This window comes from Anomaloglossus baeobatrachus, chromosome 4 (genome assembly GCF_048569485.1).
Source record: "Anomaloglossus baeobatrachus isolate aAnoBae1 chromosome 4, aAnoBae1.hap1, whole genome shotgun sequence".
In the NCBI taxonomy this organism is placed as follows: Eukaryota; Metazoa; Chordata; class Amphibia; order Anura; family Aromobatidae; genus Anomaloglossus; species Anomaloglossus baeobatrachus.
The window spans coordinates 355537891-355558946 of NC_134356.1; the positions used below are offsets into that span (position 1 = coordinate 355537891).

At 44.4% G+C, this 21056-nt stretch overlaps 1 long non-coding RNA gene across 3 annotated transcripts in view; it reads left to right on the plus strand.

The window, feature by feature from the left end:
* Positions 1 to 17275, plus strand: part of LOC142303599 (uncharacterized) — a 132401-nt gene extending 115126 nt beyond the window's left edge. For all 3 annotated transcript variants that reach the window (XR_012753042.1, XR_012753043.1, XR_012753041.1), the window contains one exon: positions 15327 to 17275. This is a non-coding gene — a long non-coding RNA (uncharacterized LOC142303599). The remainder of the gene's footprint in view (positions 1 to 15326) is intronic.
* Positions 17276 to 21056: the final 3781 nt, after the last annotated feature.

Consider the following 21056-nt stretch of genomic DNA (forward strand, 5'->3'; position numbering starts at 1 on the left):
GGAGGACAGTGACAGCGCTGAGGTCGGGATGGCGGGACTTCATCACCGCAGGTAAGCCGAGCGGGGGGGGGGGGTGTGTGAGAGTGTGGGTGCGTGTGAGAGTGTGTGTGTGTGTGTGTGTGTGCCGCGGGCAGGAGGGGGCGGAGTGAGCTGAGCGGGAAGTGTGGGCTTCCTGCTCGTAACTAAGATAAACATCGGGTTACTAACCAAAGCGCTTTGCTTGGATACCCGATGTTTATCTTGGTTACCAGCTTGTGGCAGGCTGCCAGCGATGGCTCCTGCACACTGTAGCTGTAAAAAGCCCTGCTTTTTGCTGCTAGAACCGTTCTTGAACGTATCTAGAACTATCGAGCTTTTGCAAAAAGTTTGAGTTCTAGTTCGATCTCGAACAGCCCCAAAAATCACTCGAGCTTAGAACTGGAGAACCTCGAACCACGAACCGCGCTCAACTCTACTCGTAACGACACGCCTGGGTCGCAGATGACGGACGCACTAACGATGTTGTTCGTCATTGGCAGGGTGTCAAACGTAGCAATATGTCTGCTGCGTTCGAAACGATGAACAATATTTTGAAAATGAACGACGTGTCAACGATCAATGATTTTCGCTATTTTTATGATCGTTTGGAGTCGCTCGTAGGTGTCACATGCAACGACATCGCTAACGACGACAGAAATGCGTCACGAAAACCGGGACCCCGACAACATATGGTCATATAAATCGTAGCGTGTAAAGCGACCTAAAGTGAAATATGTCTGTCAGCAACTGTTAATGAAACTTGCTGTGCATGCTTTCTATACACTGGTTTCTGTGGTGATATTTGACCATGACACATTTGGAAAGAGTTAAAAAAATAGCTTGTTATTAATTGTTACATGTAGCACAGCACTTCTGGACTTTACACTATAAATCACCATATAACATCCTCATAGATTACGCTGTGATCCAGAAACGTTTTTTCTGGTACACTTTGGAAATGTGGTGATGCTGCTTTAATGGCACAGTCCCTTATGACAACACATAGATGGTTTATTGCAAAGTGAAAGCCCTGTAACACATTCTTGTCACTGTGAACATTTGCACATAATACAGGATTCATTTAAAATGTATAGCAATCTCACATCAAGGGAATACACAACACATATACAAATAAGTGGCAATGTACTATCCTGCCCATGTGAAACTAATGCATTACAAAAGTGACTTCTTTAATGAAGCATTTTGAAAGGTTTGCAAATCGTTGGACACAGAACTACAAGGCAGGAGACCAATCTAACCATAATGATAAGGTACTTACTTAGAATGCATACATTTTCTATAAATGTTTATGTACATTTAAAGCCTAATAGCACCTAGCCCCTCTTTATTAAATTATATCACATGTCAACAAACCATTCTTGAATGCAATTGGATTTTTAAAATTGCAGCTATATTGATTACAATATGTAATCACTAGTGATGGATGAACCCCACATATACTCAAGATCATCGGGTCCAATTGGATTAAAAAAAATCCTATTTGGGCTCAGAATTATTTTCGGATATCTGGCCAGATGCTAAACCTCTTATAAGTCTATGGGGACCCGAATTTTGCACTTTTACATTTTGGTAGCAAGAGCTAGTAGGATTAGAGCAGGCATGTTATACTTACCAGTGTCTGTGCAGCTGTAACACTACTACCTTTCATTAACCTCATGCATATGTACTGTTTCTTCTGGCCACAGGCAAATTTGGTACAGAAATCTGTTGGATATTTCCGAACCAAATTTGAAATTCCTTGCAGAAAACCATTTTGACGGGTGTGTCACGGTGACAGACAGTCCTGTGGTGTCCGAGTTTATGTAAACTGCTTCTTGACTTTCTTTTATTTATGCTGGGTTTTCACCCCTTTCTCTTTAGGACTCTGCAGAGTTTCTCAGCCTTTCAGTTGCTTTTCATCAGCACTTGCCTGGGGGCTTTATATATCTTCATTTCCTATTACTGTTGTTGAGAGTTCTAACTTCCTACAGATCTTGACTGCAATCAGTTGGCTTGCAATCATCTGGAGTACTTTGTTGCATTTTGCAGTCCCTCTCCCTGTTTTTATATTGCGATAAGTTATCTGTTATTTTCCCTTATTTGTTATCCCTGTGTGTCCTTCAGCATCTAATGGAATTGACGAAGAACTCATCTCATCTGATCCTATCTAGGGTCCAGATCAGGGTCAGCCTAGGACCAGGTATCCAGCTTGGCGCATAGGTGCGGAACCTATCTCGGGCAGTGAGAAAACCAAGGACCCAGTGGTAGGCTCGGACAGGCTTCACCATCTCCCCCTTCCATAGAGACAGGGTTTCCATTCTCTTCCTTTTAGCTGTTTGCTTGGTACTTCCCTCTATCTAGTGTGAAAACCACACCAAAACAGCTTCTAAACCATTTTTTTGTTCAATTTTTTACCAAGAGATGCTTATTTGGTGCTGAAATTTATAAACCTCATTCCTGCACCAAATCTGCATCTCCTTGCAAAAATTGCACCCAAACCGCACGCGTTATGATGCGGTTTTGGTGTGATTTTTTTACCAGGAGATACAGTTTGGGTGTTGGCATATGATGTATAAATTGCAGCACCAAATCTGCACCTCTTGGCAAAAAAATGTGGTTTTCTGCCAGGGGATGCAGGTCTGTGAACTCAGTGAACTCACCTAAGGTGAAATCACTGAGGTCATCTGAGGTCAGTTTACATGCGGTCACAGTTGCAGTAACGTGGGAACCTCCAGCTGTGACCGCAAATTAACTGAGTGATTGCACCACTTACTGCTGGGGCTCAATCATTATCTGCCTTAAGTCACAGTGTATGGACATGTTCTGTGCCCTCGTGCTTTGACTTCAATATGTATGTAGCAGTACCAGAATTGTTGCGGGACGTTGTGTGTCTTACATCAGAACTAGGTGTTTTGGGGTTAATAAAGGGGTGAAACAGGGTGGTTCTTGTATTTTATTTCAAAAAGAGGTTTTATGGTGTTTGTCTTTATTTCTTTCACTTACAGATTAGTAATGGGGGGGTCTCATAGACCTTCCCCATTATTAATCAAGGTCTTTGCGGCAACTGTGAGCTGTTAATAAACCTTTATTATTGCAACAACTCTGGGCTGCTGCAGGATGCTATTTTTAGGCTCGGTGGGCTAATAACCATGGGCCTCCCCAGCCTGAGAATACCAGCCCCTAGCTGTTGGCTTTATCATGGCTGGGTATCAAAATTGGAGGGACCTCATGTGGTTTTAAAAATTCTTTATTTAACCTTCCTCTAGTGTTAGGGTCGTGACCGACACGTTTTAGGTTTTAAATGCTTACAAATTCTACATACATTTGTTTATTGCATGAAGACTTTTTGACTTTTTCTGGAACTTATTTTTAAACAAAATACAATAAAATAAAACTATTTTACTAAATTGTAAAATGCTCTTATTAAAATTATAACATTTGTGTTGTTGGGGTCAATTTCGACCCAGGTCTAATAAAAGAGTAAAAAAAACAATAATAAGTCCCAAAACTGAACTCATAAACACAATATAAACCAAGAGCCCACAGCCAGCTCTACCTCCAACAACTTGAGTTAGGGACATGTCCAGGCATGTATGGCCAAATCAGCTTACAGTTGGTACTTTGCAGAGTATACATCTTCAGTTTACACCATGCAACAATGAGAAGATTAGATGCAAGTCAAATTCTGGATTATATCTTGGATGATAATGAATCAGAGGACACACAGCAGCAAACTGATACAGATGAACAGGTTTCTGAGGAGGAAGATGATGTGGAGTATCAACCGGAAGACACAGACGGTTCTGATCAGTCTGATGAGGAGGTCACCGCTGCTGAAGCTGCTCTCGCTGAAAGATTCAAATCCAAAAGTGGCAAGATCAGTTGGAGCTCAGTACCTCCAGATGTACATGGCAGGGCAGATGCTGCAAATGTCATAAAAATGACCCCTGGGATCACAAGGTTTGCTGTGACATCAAGACATGTTTTGATCTGTTTATGCTATTGTCAGTAAAAAAAGTCATTATTACTATGACAAACCTTGAAGGAAAAAAAGTCCACGGCAACATGTGGAATGACCTTCATGATGATGACCTGGATGCCTACATTGGTGTTCTTCTCCTTGCTGGAGTGTACAAATCCTGCAATGAGGCCACTGATAGTCTCTGGGACGCATCGACAGGCAGGAATATTTTCCGGGCAACAATGTCACTTCAAAAGTTTCAAATGATATTAAGAGTCCTCAGATTTGACAACAGAGACACCAGAACAAAATCTGACAAACTTGCTCCCATCAGGGTTGTTTGGGAGAAATGGGTGCAGCTCCTTCCACTGATGTTCAACCCAGAGCCAGAGGTGACAGTAGACGAACGTTTTCTCCCTTTTCGCGGAAAATGCCCCTTCCGGCAATACATGCCAAGTAAGCCAGACAAATACGGCATAAAAACCTGGGCAGCCTGTGATGCAAAAACTAGCTATGCATGGAATCTACAGATTTACACAGGCAAGTCTGCAAGCGGCATCCCTGAAAAAAAACAAGGAAAACGTGTAGTCCTCGATATGACTACTGGACTGCAGGGTCACAACATTACTTGTGACAATTTTTTTACCAGCTATGACCTTGGACAAGAACTTCTTAGGAGGAAAATCACAATGGTGGGCACAGTGAAAAAAAACAAACCTGAGCTGCCCGCTGAATTGTTGCAGATGAAGGAAAGGGCTCCACTTTCCTCAAAGTTTGTTTTTACAGACACCACCACTTCTGTTTCATACTGCCCCAAAAAACGATGGAATGTGGTACTGATGTCCACACTTCACAAAGATGCAGCTGTGTCATCAGGAAGTGACAAAAAGCCCAGAATCATGTTGGACTATAACAAAAACAAAGGAGGAGTGGACAACCTGGACAAGCTGACTGCCTCCTACACTTGCCAGCGAATGACTAGGAGATGGCCAATGGTTGTATTTTAAAACATCCTTGATGTGTCAGCATACAATGCATTTGTGTTGTGGACCCACATTCACCAAGGGTGGAATTCAAAGAAAAAAAACAAGCGGAGGATGTTTCTTGAGGAACTAGGAAGATCCCTTTTCAAGGCACACATTGACCAAAGGGAACGAGAGCCCCGAGACCCAGCAGCTGCAGCCTTGGTCCGACAACTCCAGAGCTCAACAAGTGCTTTGCCCACACCCACAGCAACACAAACAGCATCATCACCAGCATCCTCCTCAACCAGCCCTGCCTCAACATCAACCACAACAGCCACAACCCCAGTGAGACCACCTGATTCTAAAAGAAAGAGGTGTCAGGTCTGCCCTAGCAATAAGGACATAAAGACAAACACATCGTGCTTTGCTTGCAAAAAATACCTCTGCAAAGAACACAAAAAAAGTGTCACTTTTTGCCACACATGCATCTAAATACTAATGCATCTAAAAACTAGTACTTGATTTCTGTTGATTTGATTTGCTTGATTGATTGTTGTTTGTTTGTTTGACTAGAAAAGCTACTTTTTATTATTATTGCTATTAATGTTAATATAATTTTCATCTTTTATTTGTATTAAAGTTCTATAAAAAAAAAATCTGTTTTTTGCCTTTTTCATAAAGTAGTTAGATATGGGTCAAAATTGACCCGTAACACCATAGGTGTTACTAGAGTTAATAATATAAAATATATATATATAATTTTTACATTTAAGAAATGTGTTTTTAAAACCCTTCAGTAATAGTCAGATAATATAACAAACTTGTTTACGTTTATATTATTCTCTTGAGGTTCATTTGACAATAAAATGAAGGGTATGCTCTCAAATGAAAGGCCCAGGGGGCCACAACAAAAATATTAAAATCAATCCTTCCATGGATGAGAAACCCTAACAAGGTAACTAAGAGGTAAGAAACAAATTGGATCATAAATAACTGTTTTAGGGTATCCTAGGGGTGATTTAAGACATGGGTCAAAACTGACCCGTTAACATAAGAAAGAGTAACAGAAAGCTAACAGGAGGAAGGTTAAATTATTAAAAAAAAAAACCACCGCCACATGGGGCCTCTCTTTTTTTGATACACAGCCAAGATAAGCGCACAGCTGGGGGCTACAACCTTTAGCTGTTTGCGTTATTTGTGCTAGGTATCACAATATGAGGGGACCCTATGCCAATCTTTTAATTATTTGTTTATTTTTACAACAATGTAGACATTCATACAGCATCTGTGATTGCAAACAGTTAGACACGCTGTCATACAGGGTGAGGGCACAGTTTGACTGCAACCAATCACAGACGCTAGGATTGGCAATGGGCAATGGAAGCAGCACATATGCATGAAGTTAATGAGTGGCCCAGGAAGTAGTGTCACAGCCACATGAGAGACAGGAAAGTATAACACGCCTGCTTTATTCTTGAATTTTTTTTTTAATTACCCAGGTGGCCGGATCCGGATAATTACCCGGAGTTCCCTGAGAACTCTGGGCCGGGGATCGGTGCACAGGTACTAGGTAACCCGCGTAGATACAGACTTTTACAGTCTGGGTCCGCCCATCTCTAGTAATGATACATTATTATTATCTCTAATTTCGTATATAGTGCCAACATATTCTGCAGTGCTATACAGAGATTTTTACTACTCACATTAGTCTCTGTTCACAATTGGGCCCACGATGTATTTTCTCTATTTCCAACACATATATAAGGGTCAATTTTCTTGCAGTCCAACTACCATTTGAATGTTCTTTTCTAATAGGAAGAACATAGAAACTCCATGCAGAAATTGCACTTAGTGGAATGTGAACCTAAAACCCCAGTACTAACCACTGAACTATGAAATTTATTTTCTATTAGCTTTCACATTATTACAAAATGTACTAAACTGCATTATTTGTTCTGTCTTATGAGTCCATTCTGCAACCAATAAACAATGTTCAAAAAATATAGAAAGCTTTGGAGTAGAGTTGAGCCACCCCTCTACGAACGTTCAACGAATACCTTTGAACCCCATTGAAAACAATGGCAGGCAAACACAAACAGATACAAACACATTATACATATGCACATACAGTTATTAAATATTGCCATTATAATTACAGGTCCCTGCGACGCATGCTGCACTCTGTCTCTCGACGCTTCTCCTTCTGATCATCGCTGTGCCCTCCCGGTAACCAGCACTGATGATAGGACCTTCTGTGATGTCATAGCATGTGACCAGTCACGTGTATATTATCTCATTAGCTACAGATTGGTCACATGGCTATGATGTCATGCTAGGTCCTGTCAGTGCATCTCTCCAATACGCGGTGCTCTTTTGAGTATCTTCGTGTACCAGCGAGATGCTCTGGCACATGGTCGGCTCCTCGTCCCTGCATGTCGGCGCTCTTTACAAAGTCAGCCCACATGCAGGGACTGGATGCCACAGCTGGTGAATAGCAGTGCCGGGAATCAGGTGATCGGAGATCACCGTTGCTATAGTAACCCACCTGTCAGGTTACTATTGCAACGGTGGCAGCGGTGATATCACCGCTTACCAACCCGCAGCCTCTGTTCACTCATTGAGTGATTAGACTGCACGGGAGCAGCAGTGTTCTTCCTCCCATGCAGTGCTGTCTGTTGTAGCAGAGCTGCATGGGTTGAAGGAGAAAGAAGACAGAAGACCAGGATCGTGGAGGAGTGAGAGGGAGAAATAAACATGGAGTCTCTAAGTGTGTCTGTATATTTATTTCTATTAAAGTATTTTTTCTCTGTGCTGTGTCTTTTTTTTAACCCTTTATTGGAGATTCTTAAACTTGTCAAACTTGCCTGACATTAAGAATCTCTGGCTTAATACTAGCTAGTAAAACAAAGCTAGTATTAACCCCTTATTACCCAGCAAGCCACCCGGCATCAGGGCCGCTGGAAGAGTTGGATACAGCGCCAGAAGATGGCGCTTCTATGAAAGCGTCATTTTCTGGGGCAGCTGCGAATTGCAATTCTCAGCGGAGGGGCCCAGAAAGCTCAGGCCAACCTGTGCTGCAGATTCCAATCCCAAGCTGCTAGTTGTACCTGGCTGGACACAAAAATGAAGCGAAGCCCATGTCGATTTTTTTGTTTTTTTTTAATTATTTCATGAAATTTATGAAATAATTAAAAAAAGGGCTTCCCTATATTTTTAGTTCCCAGCCAGGTAAAAGGTCTTCCCTAAATTTTTGGTTCCCAGCCAGGTACAAATAGGCAGCTGGGGGTTGGGGGCAACCGTACCTGCCTGCTGTACCTGGCTAGCATACAACAATATAGCGAAGCCCACGTAATTTTTGGGGGGCAAAAAACTCCTGCATACAGTCCTGGAAGGAGTATGCTGAGCCTTGTAGTTCTGCAGCTGCTGTCTGCTCTCCTGCATACACTAGTGAATGGAGCATGCTGAGCCTTGTAGTTCTGCTCCCCTATCTCTCCCTCCAGCATACAGTCCTGGATGGAGGATGCTGAGCCTTGTAGTTCTGCAGCTGCTGTCTGCTCTCCTCCATACGGACAGCAGACAGCGGCTGCAGAACTACAAGGCTCAGCATACTCCATCCAGGACTGTATGCAGGAGTTTTTTGCCCCCCCCAAAAAATTACGTCGGCTTCACCATATTTTTGTATGCTAGCCAGGTACAACAGGCAGCTACGGGCTGCCCCCAACCCCCAGCTGCCTATTTGTACCTGGCTGGGAACCAAAAATTTAGGGAAGACCTTTTTTTTAATTATTTCACGAATTTCATGAAATACTTAAAAAAAATGACGTGGGCTTCGCCCAATTTTGGTGTCCAGCCAGGTACAACTAGGCAGCTGGGGATTGGAATCCGCAGCCCAGGGTGCCCAAGTTTTATGGGCACCCCCGCTGCAAATTGCAGTCCACAGCCGCCCCAGAAAATGGCGCTTTTTCTGGCGCTGTGTCCAGCTCTGCCAGCTGCCCTGGTGACAGGTGGCTCGCTGAGTAATAATGGGGTTAGGGCTAGCTGTATATTATCAACTGGCCCTAAGCCAGAAATTCATGGTGTCACACCAATATTAGACATGGCGACCATGAATTTCTGGTACAGATAAAAAAAAAAACACAACACACAGAAAAATATTTTTATTAGAAATAAAACACAACACAATTAGTGACTCCATCTTTATTGAAATAAAGAACCCCCTGGGTCAAGGGTCCCGCGCCATTAAATCCAGATCCAATATCATCTGATCAGTTTGCTGGAAGCCAAAGCGATCAGATGATGTGTCAGGTTCAAGGGCCTGAATCACATGACATATCAGCTGATTGTATAAACAGCTTTTATACAATCAGCTGATACATCAGTGCAAAAAACCCCAAAAAACTAGACACTTCTGTGCAGACTCCTGTCCGACGGCATCAGCTGATAGTTTAGCAGGCCGAGTGTTAAAAAGCCGGCCTCACCGCTCAACTTATAGTGTCACCTGATTCCGTCAGGTGACTGCATCAGCTGATCATCGCCAGGTCTGAGAGAGAGGAGAGAGAGAGAGGAGAGAGAAAAGAGAGAGAGAGAAAAGAGAGAGAGAAAAGAAAGAGAAGAGAGAGAGAAGAGAGAGGAGAGAGAGAGGAGAAGAGAGGAGAGAGAGGAGAGAGAGAAAAGAGAGAGAGAGAAGAGAGAGAAGAGAGAGAGGAGAGAGAGGAGAAAGAGAGAAAAGAGAGAGATAAAAGAGAGAGAAGAGAGAGAAGAGAGAGAAGAGAGAGAAGAGAGAGAAGAGAGAGAGGAGAAGAGAGAAGAGAGAGAGAGGAGAGAGAGAAGAGAGAGAGGAGAGGAGAGAAGAGAGAGGAAAGAGAGAGAAGAGAGAGAGGAGAGAGAAGAAAGAGAGAGAGAGGAGAGAGATAAGAAAGAGAGAGAGAGAGAGAGAGGAGAGAGAAGAGAGAGGAGAGACGAGACAGAGAAGAGAGAGCAAAGAGGGAGAAGAGAGATAGAGAGAGGAGAGAGAGAAGAAAGAGAGGGAGAAGAGAGAGAGAGGAGAGGGAGAAGAAAGAGGAGAGAGAGGAGAGATAAGAGAGAGGAGAGGGAGAAGAAAGAGAGAGAGGAGAGAGAAGAGAGAGAGAGGAGAGAGAAGAAAGAGAGAGAGAGAGGAGCGAGAGAAGAAAGAAATAGAGAGGAGAGAGATTGGAGAGGAGACGAGAGGGAGGAGAGGGAGGAGAGGGAGAGGAGAGAGAGAGAGGAGAGAGAACAGAGAGAGAGAGAGGAGAGAGAGAAGAGAGAGAGGAGAGAGAGAAGAAAGAGAGAGAGACAGGAGAGAGAGGAGAGAGAAGAGAGGAGAGAGAGGAGAGGGAGGAGAAGGAGGAGAGGGAGGAGAGGGAGGAGAGGGAGAGGAGAGAGAGAGAGGAGACAGAAGAGAGAGAGAGGAGAGAGAAGAGAGAGAGGAGAGAGAGAAGAGGGAAAGAGAGGAGAGGGAGGGAGAGAGAGGAGAGAGAGAAAGATAAGAGAGAGAGATATGCAGGCACTACCACCCCCATCATCATCCCCGCACACACCCCGACCCTACCGCACACATCATCATCCCCGCACACACCCCAGCACTACCGCACTCATCATCATCCCCGCACACATCCCGGCACTACCACACTCATTATCATCCCCGCACACACCCCGACACTGCTGCACACATCATCATCCCTGCACATACCCCGGCAGTAGTGCCCTCATCGTCATCCCCGCACACACCCTGACACTACCGCACACATCATCATCCCTGCACACACCCCGGCACTACCGCACTAATCATCATCCCCACACACACTCTGGCACTACCGCACTCATCATCACCAATGCACACTCCCTGGCACTACTGCGCTCATCATCATCCCCGCACACACCCTTGCACTACCGCACACATCATCATCCCCGCACACACCCTGGCAGTACTGCCCCCATCGTCATCCCCACACACACCCCGACACTACCGCACACATCATCATTCCCGCACACACCCCGGCACTGCCACACTAATCATCATCCCCACACACACTCCGGCACTACCACACTCATCATCATCAATGCACACACCCTGGCACTACTGCACTCATCATCATCCCCGCACACACCCCGGCACTACCGCACTCATCATCATCCCCGCACACACCCCGGCACTACCGCACTCATTATCATCCCCGCACACACGCAGGCACTACCTGAGTGAAGTCTCCAGTGACAGCGCGGCTCACTTCAGTTGCTACGTGGACCTGACACAGAGCGGTCGTGCTCTACGGCGCTCCCTGTCAGCTTCATGTAGCAGAGCTGAAAGTGTCGTGTGGATTACTTCGCACCTGGATGGATGTTTGGGGATTAATAAAGTGGTAAATGAGGATTTTTTTTTGTCTTTTATTCCAAATAAAGGATTTTTCGTTGTGTGTGTTTATTTACTTTCACTTACAGGTTAATCATGGAAGGTATCTCGGGGAGACGCCTGCCATGATTAACCTAGGACTTATTACCCCAATTGCCACTGCACCAGGGCAATTCGGGATGAGCCGGGTAGAGTCCCGGAACTGTTGCATCTAATGGATGCGGCAATTCCGGGTGGCTGCTGGCTGATATTGTTAGGGTGGTGGGCTCCCCATAACATGACGCTCCCCATCATGACAATACCAGCCTCCAGCCGTGTGGCTTTATCTTGGCTACTATCAAAATTGTGGGGGACCGCAGGTTGTTTTTTTTTTAAATTATTTATTTATTTATTTTACTGCATGATATAGACCTGCCCGCCGGCGGCTGTGATTGGTTGCAATGAGAAAGCTGTCACTCAGCATGGAGGCTTGTCCGACTGCAACCAATCATGGGCGCCGGTGGGCAGGGAAAGCAGGGAATACCAGATTGAATAATGAGCAGCAGCCATTTTGAAAAGAGGAAAAGCCGCCGTAGTTTTGTGACAGCCGTGCAGCTGATCGGTGAGTAGGAAAGAGAAGGATTGTGCTGGGGATGCAGGACGCATTCAAATATGCAGCGTGCGCACATAGCCTTACTGTGAAAAGCCACGCTTTTGGTGATCGAACCATTATCGAATGGTAACTCGAGCGGTCGAACATGAAGGAAATCATTCAAGTTCGTCGAATTTGAAATTGGCGAACGGTTTGCTTCGAACATCACTCATCTCTACTTTGGAGAACTAACCAAGAAGGCTTTCAGATTTTCATCAGGCAATCACGCAGTGAAATATCCACAGCTTACATAAAAACATGTTGGGTAATAGTATTGTGTCCTAAAATAGGAATCAAGCATTAGTATCAAAGCAGAAAAAAACCCCCAAGAAAGTGGAAAACAAACAGCAGAGGTACAAAGACCACTTATCTGAGAGAAGTTCTGGTAGTGAGCAGGGTTGGTTGCAGAATGTCCTTAACACACAGGAGACAATTGAGCACCGGCAAGTAACAAGAGAAAACTTCTCAGTTATATAGTCCCAATATGACCCTGATTGCTAGTCCTCTACAGGTGTGTGGATTTCATTCCACAAATCAACTGCACCACCAGCACTGACCACAAGAGGGAGCCCCAAACTGGAAAACGTATTCACAACAACCAACGCTTCTGCAAAAGTACCCAAAAATTCCATTTCTTGGACAGCGAAAACACACTTCTTTAGTTTGGCATACAGCCTGTCCTGTCATGTATATACCCCAACCTCTCTTGTTATATATACTGTATGCTCACAGTCCCTCCAGTGATGTATATGCCCCAGCGTCTCCTGTGATTTATGTGCCCCAGCCCCTCCAGGGATCTGTATGCCCCCAGTCCCTCCTGTGATGTATATGCCCCAGTCTCTCCTGTGATGTATTTATCACAGGAGATGCTGGAGGCACACAATTCTCAGAAGACGCTGGAAGCATACACATCACAGAAGACACTAGGGGCATACACACCACAGGAGATGCTGGGCGCATACACATCACAGGGGATGCTGGGGGAATACACATCACAGGAGATGCTAAGGGCGTACACATCACAGGAGATGCTGGGGCATACACATCACAGGAGATGCTGGGGGCATCTACTGTACATCACAGGAGATGCTGGGGCATATACATCACAGGATGGGCTGGGGGAATATACATCAAAAGAGGGTCTGGGGGCATATACATCACAGGAGGGGTGAGGGCATATACATTTATACATTACTGGAGGTGCTGATGGTATACAAATCCCAGGAGGGGCTGGGGCATATACATCACAAGAGTCATTGGGACACAGACATCACTGGGAGGCATATATATGGCTGAGGGGCACAGACAGCACTTAGGGGAGCATGGACAGCACTGTTGGGGCACACACATCACTGGGGAGCAAGCATCACTAGGGGGCACAGATAGCACTGGGGAAGCACAGACATCACTTGGGTCACGGACAGCACTTCCAGAGCACAGACATCATTAGGGGATACAGAGATCACTGGGGGTTACGGACGTCACTGGCAGCATGGACAGCACTCGGAGGCACAGACTGCACAAGAGAGGATTGGATATCATGAGGGGAGCACGGACAGCACTAGGGGGCACAGCCACCACTAGGAGGGCACTGGGGAAATCAGATAACACTAGGGGAGCACAGACATCAATAGGGGGAACTGGGGAGCATGGACAGCACTTCTGGAGCACAGACATCACTAGGGGGGCACAGACAGCACAGGGAAACATGGACATCTCTGGCACAGCACTGAGGGTGGTACACAGCACTGGGGGATAGCACACAGCTCTGGAGAGGGCACACAGCACTGGGGGTGACACACAGCACAGGGGGAACTCAGCACTATACGTGTCACACAGCACAGGGGGCACACAGCACCGGACGGCACACATATCACTGAGGTAAGGGGAACACTGCACTAGGGCACACACAGCACTGAGGGAACACTCAGAGCACTGGGGCACACAGCACCAGAGGGCATACACACCACTGAGGGAGGGGGTACATAGCACCAGAGGGCACACAGCTCTGGAATCCGTGAAGCTTCTGCTGCCGCTTGTCTTCTGTGGGACAGGAGCGCAGAGTGCTAACCCAGCCCACAAAGTAAGTCCTGAGAACTTTGACACTGGCTAGTGTGAAGACCCAATGGTATGCTCATGTAGCATTCAGTAGTGAATGCTTCGGCACTGGAGTCGCATTTGCAAGTGACTCGCACTAGTCTCACATCACATCACATCACCCGGCAGAGCCACACATTCTCTGGACAGGAGTGTCTCAGCTGCATAGAAATACATGTAGCCGACCTACTCCTGTCAGGAGAGTGTGCGGCTGTGCCGGGTGATGAGAGACTAGCGCGAGTGCAAATGTGACTCCTCGCAGCGCACATGGGGACTTAAAGCACCGACAGCTGGCAAGACGCAGTGGCCATCCCAACCACTGCAGACCCAAGAATGTGCCCGGGGCTACAGAAAACTTCATCGCAGGCTGCATTCGGCCTGCGGGCTAGAGGTTCCCCACACCTGAAATAAGCCAACACAAACCTGTCCACCAATTGGTGAAAAATATCATTCACAAAATGATGGGAAATGGCAGGGGCATCAGTGAGACCAAATGGCATGATCAGACTTTCAAAATGCCCCTCAGGTTTATTGAAAGCTGTTTTCCATCCATACCCTTCTGTGATTCTAAACAGATTGTAAGCCTCCTTAAACCAACTTGGAGGGAGATCCTTTTAGTTCCCACAATTTCCCCTATTGTCCTACACCTCCACAGTTAAAGTCAGGACATATAATGTTCAGCTCCTCCATAAAGCGCTTACCATTCCCCACCGCATCCTCACCAGCTCTATGCGGCTTCTCGTTGCCTGTATCACTATGTTGAAGTTGCAGTGTAATATCTTTATCACGCATAGCTGTGGGATTACATACACTGCTCTGCTCCATTGACCCTGTTGCCACCACATGTGATGTGCTTGGCAGTGCATCTGTCATGCTTCCCGGTCCCCGGCGCCACCTTCCACTCACTGCTCCGGTCCCCGGTCCCTCTGCCCGCAGCTGCTCCTCTCACTCCCCCTCCTCTGCATCCTCCGTGCCTCCCGCCTGCCGGCTCCGGCGTCCCCCTGTGATCCAGAAGACACTGTCTGGCTCCCCTGCATCTCCTTCACAGCGTCCTGTACTGGCCTCCGGCACCCGAGTCTCACGCATGCGCATTAGGGCGCGCGCACGCTCACTCACCTTGTCTTAAAGGGCCAGCGTCCCGGAAACAGGATATGGCAAGATACAGGTACAGGGTATATAAGACTTCCCTTTTCTGGTGGGTGGTGCCTGTTCAACGTGTTCCTTAAGCTAGGTGCTCAGGACTCCTTGTGCTTTGTCTCTCCGTTAACACTGTCTCGTCCACAGACTCCGTCCGCTGGTCCTGACTACCGGTTCTCCAGGAAGTGTCCCGGTGACCGTCTGCTGAGGATCCCATCATCTTCCATCAGCTTATTCCCGTCACCAATCCCCGACTCCACCTGGTACATCCGCCTGCACGGCTCACTGGACCCAGACCCCGTCTGCTGTTCCTACCCGGTACCTGAACCCGGTTCCCGCCATCCGTCCTGTCCACAGTGCCTTGGACTCAGAGACATTCCCTGCAAATCCCTGAAGGACTCGTACCCCTAATGTTCCCCTACCGTGCATCTAGGCCCTCTGGTGGGGTGATCGGACAGTCCCTGTATAGGGGTTAGCCCAGGGTTGCCTCACTGGGGGAGTCCGGTGCACGGCCTAGTGAATCCACCACCAGGACGTTACAGCATCACATGCAAATTAGCTGTGTGGTAGCACGCACTCAGCTTAATACGGTAAAAACAACATGACTGGCCCCCTATGATGTGGTTATACTTTCTGCATGCTGTGTCCATGATGGGGGTCTTTGCCCAGGGCTTAAAATAGATAAGTAATTATCCCGGGGACCAACCCCCCCTTCACTGGACCGCATACACCAGTAAGGGCAGTAATGCCCTGAAGGAAGCCCTGGCTGTGGTTATATCTATACAAATTAGCCATAGTGAGCTGATTTTCCGTTTCTCTCTATTTTTTGTTGATGCCTGCAAAGAGGAGATAAGGACATTCATCCTCCCAAATGGTTAGAGATCTGGAAGTGTCAATCACCACCAATGAAGCATTTATGGCATACATGTCTCATGTACCTTAAATGTTTTGAAGGGTAATTTGTAGCCCCTAAGGGTTACAATGTGGCATCTGGCCACAAAAGCCTGAGTTCCTCCAAGCAGCAAATCTAAAAGTAAAAATATTATACCTGCATTATATTCAGAGATATAATGGGAAAAATATTTTTATTCTTTTTATTAACTTATTCATTAAGAATATTCATTTTACAATGTCATCAAGTTGGGAGAGTAAAGTATATGTTCACTTATGGCAACATGTGTGTTTCTTTAGAGCAGGAATAATATAAGAACATGTCGTTTTGTGGCTGAACAGCATACATGAATGCCATTACTGTATGTTATCTCTAGTGCTTTCATTCTATGCCCTTGTATATCTAAACACATACAAGATTTTTCAGTTTTTGTAAAAAAAACACTAAATCATTGCATATTTGACTGTTTGCCTTTCCAGTAATAACCACCTCTGCTCAGCAAATTCTAAATCTCTAGTGCCACCAAAGGTTGGCTTTATGAACAGCTCACTGATATGCTCTGGGTAAAAACTGAGATGGAAGTCACTTGTAAAAATATAAAGAAAATGACACTAGGAATCTGTTTATCTGAAATGTGTCAGTGGATAACCTGAGGGAATGAACACTTTACTGAGTTTTAACTACATTTCAACTTTCCAAAGTTTGTCCTCCACAACATTAAATTCTTCTGGAACATATGCATAACCTATACTTTTATTTATTTTTCAATTTGCAGAATTTGTTAAAGCATGCTGTGCTGGAAATTAATTATGCATTTATTTTAAGTGTTCTTAATATACTGAAGAAGAAACCAGGAACACATATTTTGTATTCACAGACCTGTTAGGCTGTTATCTGGAGCATCAGGCCACATTGACATGTCATGATTAATTAGCTATTATAGATATTGCCTGACAGTTAAGGTTAGTGATGAAATTAGTCAGGGACAACCTGTTCTGCTGATGTAGCATGTAAGGCTGGCATCAATCCTGTAGAGAAGCTACGACAAACAAAGGTGTTCATCAATAGTGTGGTGTTATCGGTGTAAGTAAAGGATTTCACTAATAGTCGCTAAACTTAAAAGAGCATTTACAATATACTTGTTCATTTTATTGCTAGAATACTTATTGCTTCTATGAGTAGTAACAGAAACATCAGTACTAATATGAGTTATTGTTTACTTTATTTTGATGAATAAATATTTAAGGTTGCCTTTACACATTTTCATTTTTGTTAGAAACATTGCATTTTAGCACTTTTTCATGGCATTTTTAAAATAATAATAATAATAATAATATTAATAAAATGTATTGATATAGTGCCAATATATTCCGCAACATTTTCCTATTCAGGTGATACTTTTACAACAATCAGACATTACAGAGTAACACATACTTCAACAATTAAAAGAAGAGGAGCCAGGACCTGCTTGCAAGAACTTACAATCTATAAGGAAATGGGGTGACACAAAGGGTAAAAAGTGCTTGTATTTTATTATTTAGCCATTCTCGCAATATATTAGCATAATCATTTAAATCTGAAAGGAATTACACAATTAACTTAATTTCCTTTTTTCTCTGGGTAGGTTCTAAAAAATAACAGACAGCGTAGTGGTATACCTAGTGATGAGCGAATAGTAACTATTCGTGTTCGTAGTATTCATAACTAGGGATGAGTGAACCCAAACTGTAAGGTTCAGTGTCCGTACTGAACACCTTGTGCTTGATGCTCAACACTGAACAAAGACTTTTGACTGTTCACCCGGTTCCTGTTCAAATTTGTCAGCCAAATAAAAAATTTTTAAAGGGTGCATAGCAGCCAATTAGCAAGCATTTAAGGCTGTGTACACTTACAGAGCCATCACAGCCATGCCAAGTATTGTGATTGTCCAGGGAAATTACAGTAAATAAAAAAGACGCAAAATGGATAAACCAAGACATACAGGTGCACCTCAATAAATTAAAATATCCTCAAAAAGTTAATTTATTTTAGTAATTCAATACAAAAAGGGAAACACATATATTATATACAGTTCCTACAAACAGTGACCTATTTCAAGTGTTTATTTCTGTTAATGTTGATGATTGTGGCTTAAAGCCAATAAAAACCCAAAAGTCATTATCTCCGAAAATTAGAATGTTATATAAGACCAACTGAAAAAAATGATTTTAAACTCCTGAAAAGTATGTACAGTGAATGCACTCAATACTTGGTTGGGACTCCTTTTGCATCAATGCGGCATGGCATGGAGGTGATCAGCCTGTGGCACTGCTTAGGTGTTATTGAAGCCCAGGTGGCTTTGATAGCAGCCTTCAGCTCGACTGCATTGTTGGGTCTGCTGTCTCTCACCTTCCTGACAATACCCCATCGATTCTCTATGGGGTTAAGGTCAGGCAACTTTGCTGGCCAATCAAGCACAGTGATACTGTACTTATTAAACTAGGTATTAGTACTTTTGGCAATGTGTACAGGTGCCAAGTCCTGCTGCAAAATGAAATTTCCATCTCCAAAAAGCTTGCTAGTAGAGGAAGCAAGAAGTGCTCTAAAATTTCTTGGTAGATGGATACGCTAACTTTGGTCTTGAAAAACCAGCAGATGACCAGGCTCCCAAAACCATCACTGATTGTGGAAATTTCAGACTCTGGGACCTTGATTTCCAAATGAAATACAAAATTGACTTTCATTTGAAAACAACACCTTGGACCACTGAGCAACAGTTCAGTTCTTTTTCTCCAAGGCCCAGTTAAGACACTTCAGGCATTATCTATTGGTCATGAGTGGCCTTACACAAGGAATGCAACAGTTATAGCCAGGGCCGGACTGGTCATAGGGCAATTCACAGTGAAACGAATTCTGTATCAACATGAGCTAAAAGGCCACTCTGCCAGGAAGAAATCATAACTCCAAAAGAAACATAGAAAAGCCAGATTAATGTTTGCAAATGCACACATGAAAAATGAAAAAAGACCTTAATTTTTGGAAACATGTCTTGTTGTCTGACAATACTAAAAATGAACTGTTTAGCCATAATGACCATCATTACGTTTGGAGGAAAAAGGGAGAAGCTTTGAAGCCTAAGAACACCATCCTAACTGTGAAACACAGGGGTGGCAGCATCATGATGTGGGGTTGTTTTGATGCAGGGGAGACAGGTGCCCTTCACAAAATAGATGGCATCATGAGGAAAGAAGATTATGTGGCAATACTGAAGCAACATCTCAAGACATCAGCCAGGAACTTAAAGCTTTGACGGAAATGGGTATTCCAAATAGACAATGACCCAAAGCATACTACCAAACTGGTTACAAAGTGGCTTAGGGTACCGTCACACTTTAGCGACGCAGCAGCGATCCCACCAGCGATCTGACCTGGTCAGGATCGCTGCTGTGTCGCTACATGGTCGCTGGTGAGCTGTCAAACAGACAGATCTCACCAGCGACCAGTGACCAGCCCCCAGCCAGCAGCGATGTGCAAGCGACGCTGCGCTTGCATGGAGCCGGCATCTGGAAGCTGCAGACACTAGTAACTAAGGTAAACATCGGGTATGGTTACCCGATGTTTACCTTAGTTACCAGCGCACACCGCTTAACTTAGCGTGTGCAGGGAGCAGGAGCCGGCACTGGCAGCGTGAGAGCTGCGGAGTCTGGTAACAAAGGTAAATATCGGGTAACCACCTTGGTTACCCGATGTTTACCTTGGCTGCAGCTTACCGTAGGCTGTCAGACGCCGGCTCCTGCTCCCTGCACATTCAGGATTGTTGCTCTCTCGCTGTCACACACAGCGATGTGTGCTTATCAGCGGGAGAGCAACAATAGAAAAACGAACCAGGGCTGTGTGTAACGAGCAGCGATCTCACAGCAGGGGCCAGATTGCTGCTCAGTGTCACACACAGCGAGATCGCTAATGAGGTCACTGCTGCGTCACAAAAACCGTGACTCATCAGCGATCTCAGTAGCGATCTCGCTGTGTGTGAAGTACCCCTTAAGGATAACAAAGTCAATATTTTGGAGTAGCCATCGTAAAACCCTATTCTCAATCCTATTGAAAATTTATGGGCAAACTGAAAAGGCAGATGCGAGAAAGGCAACCTACAAACATAGCTCAGTTACACCAGTTCTGTCAGGATTAATCGGCCCAAATTCTTACCAACTATTGTGAGAAGCTTGGTCAAGGACATAAAAAATTGTTTTACCCAAGTCATAAAGTTTAAGAGCAATGATACTAAATATTAATGAAATGTATGTAAACTTTTCACTTTGCAGAAAGTAATAAAAATGCTTTTAAGCATTCTTTCTCTCATTATTCTGGCATTTGGCAAATATATATAATTTTGGTAATCCTGATTGACCTAAAATGGGAAAGGTTTATTCTTATCTCATGCCAGATAGTGAGAAAAACATGCCCGTGTCTTTTTAAAATGTGTATGCGATTTTCTGGTTTCAACTGTATATATTACTTTGAAATTTACCATGTTATGTTCACTGCTACCAAAATGCTCCCAGACTTGTAGATGTGAAATTTTATCTGGTCTATTTGACAGGACCAGATCCAGCATACTATTTTTCCTAGTTGGTTCATCTACAAGCCGAGAGAGGTAGTTATCTTGAATTGTGGATAAAAACTGTTATAATAACTACAAGAGTAACAAGACGCTATGTCCCAATGAATATAAATATCTTGATAGTTAAAATTTCCCATAATAATGAGCCAATTATTATTATCTACTTTTTACTTTTGTTGAAGTATTTCATCTTCCACCTGTTCAGCTATTTTTGGAGACTTATAGCAAACTCCAATAAGCAGCTTTCTATTATTGCTCTCCCCATGTATATTAAGCCATTCTGACTGTTATAGGTGCCAGTTGCAAATAAATTAAATAATAATGCTTTCAACCAAAACCCGGGGTCCGCAATGCAGCTGTAAGCTGAAGCTAACTTACCCACGGG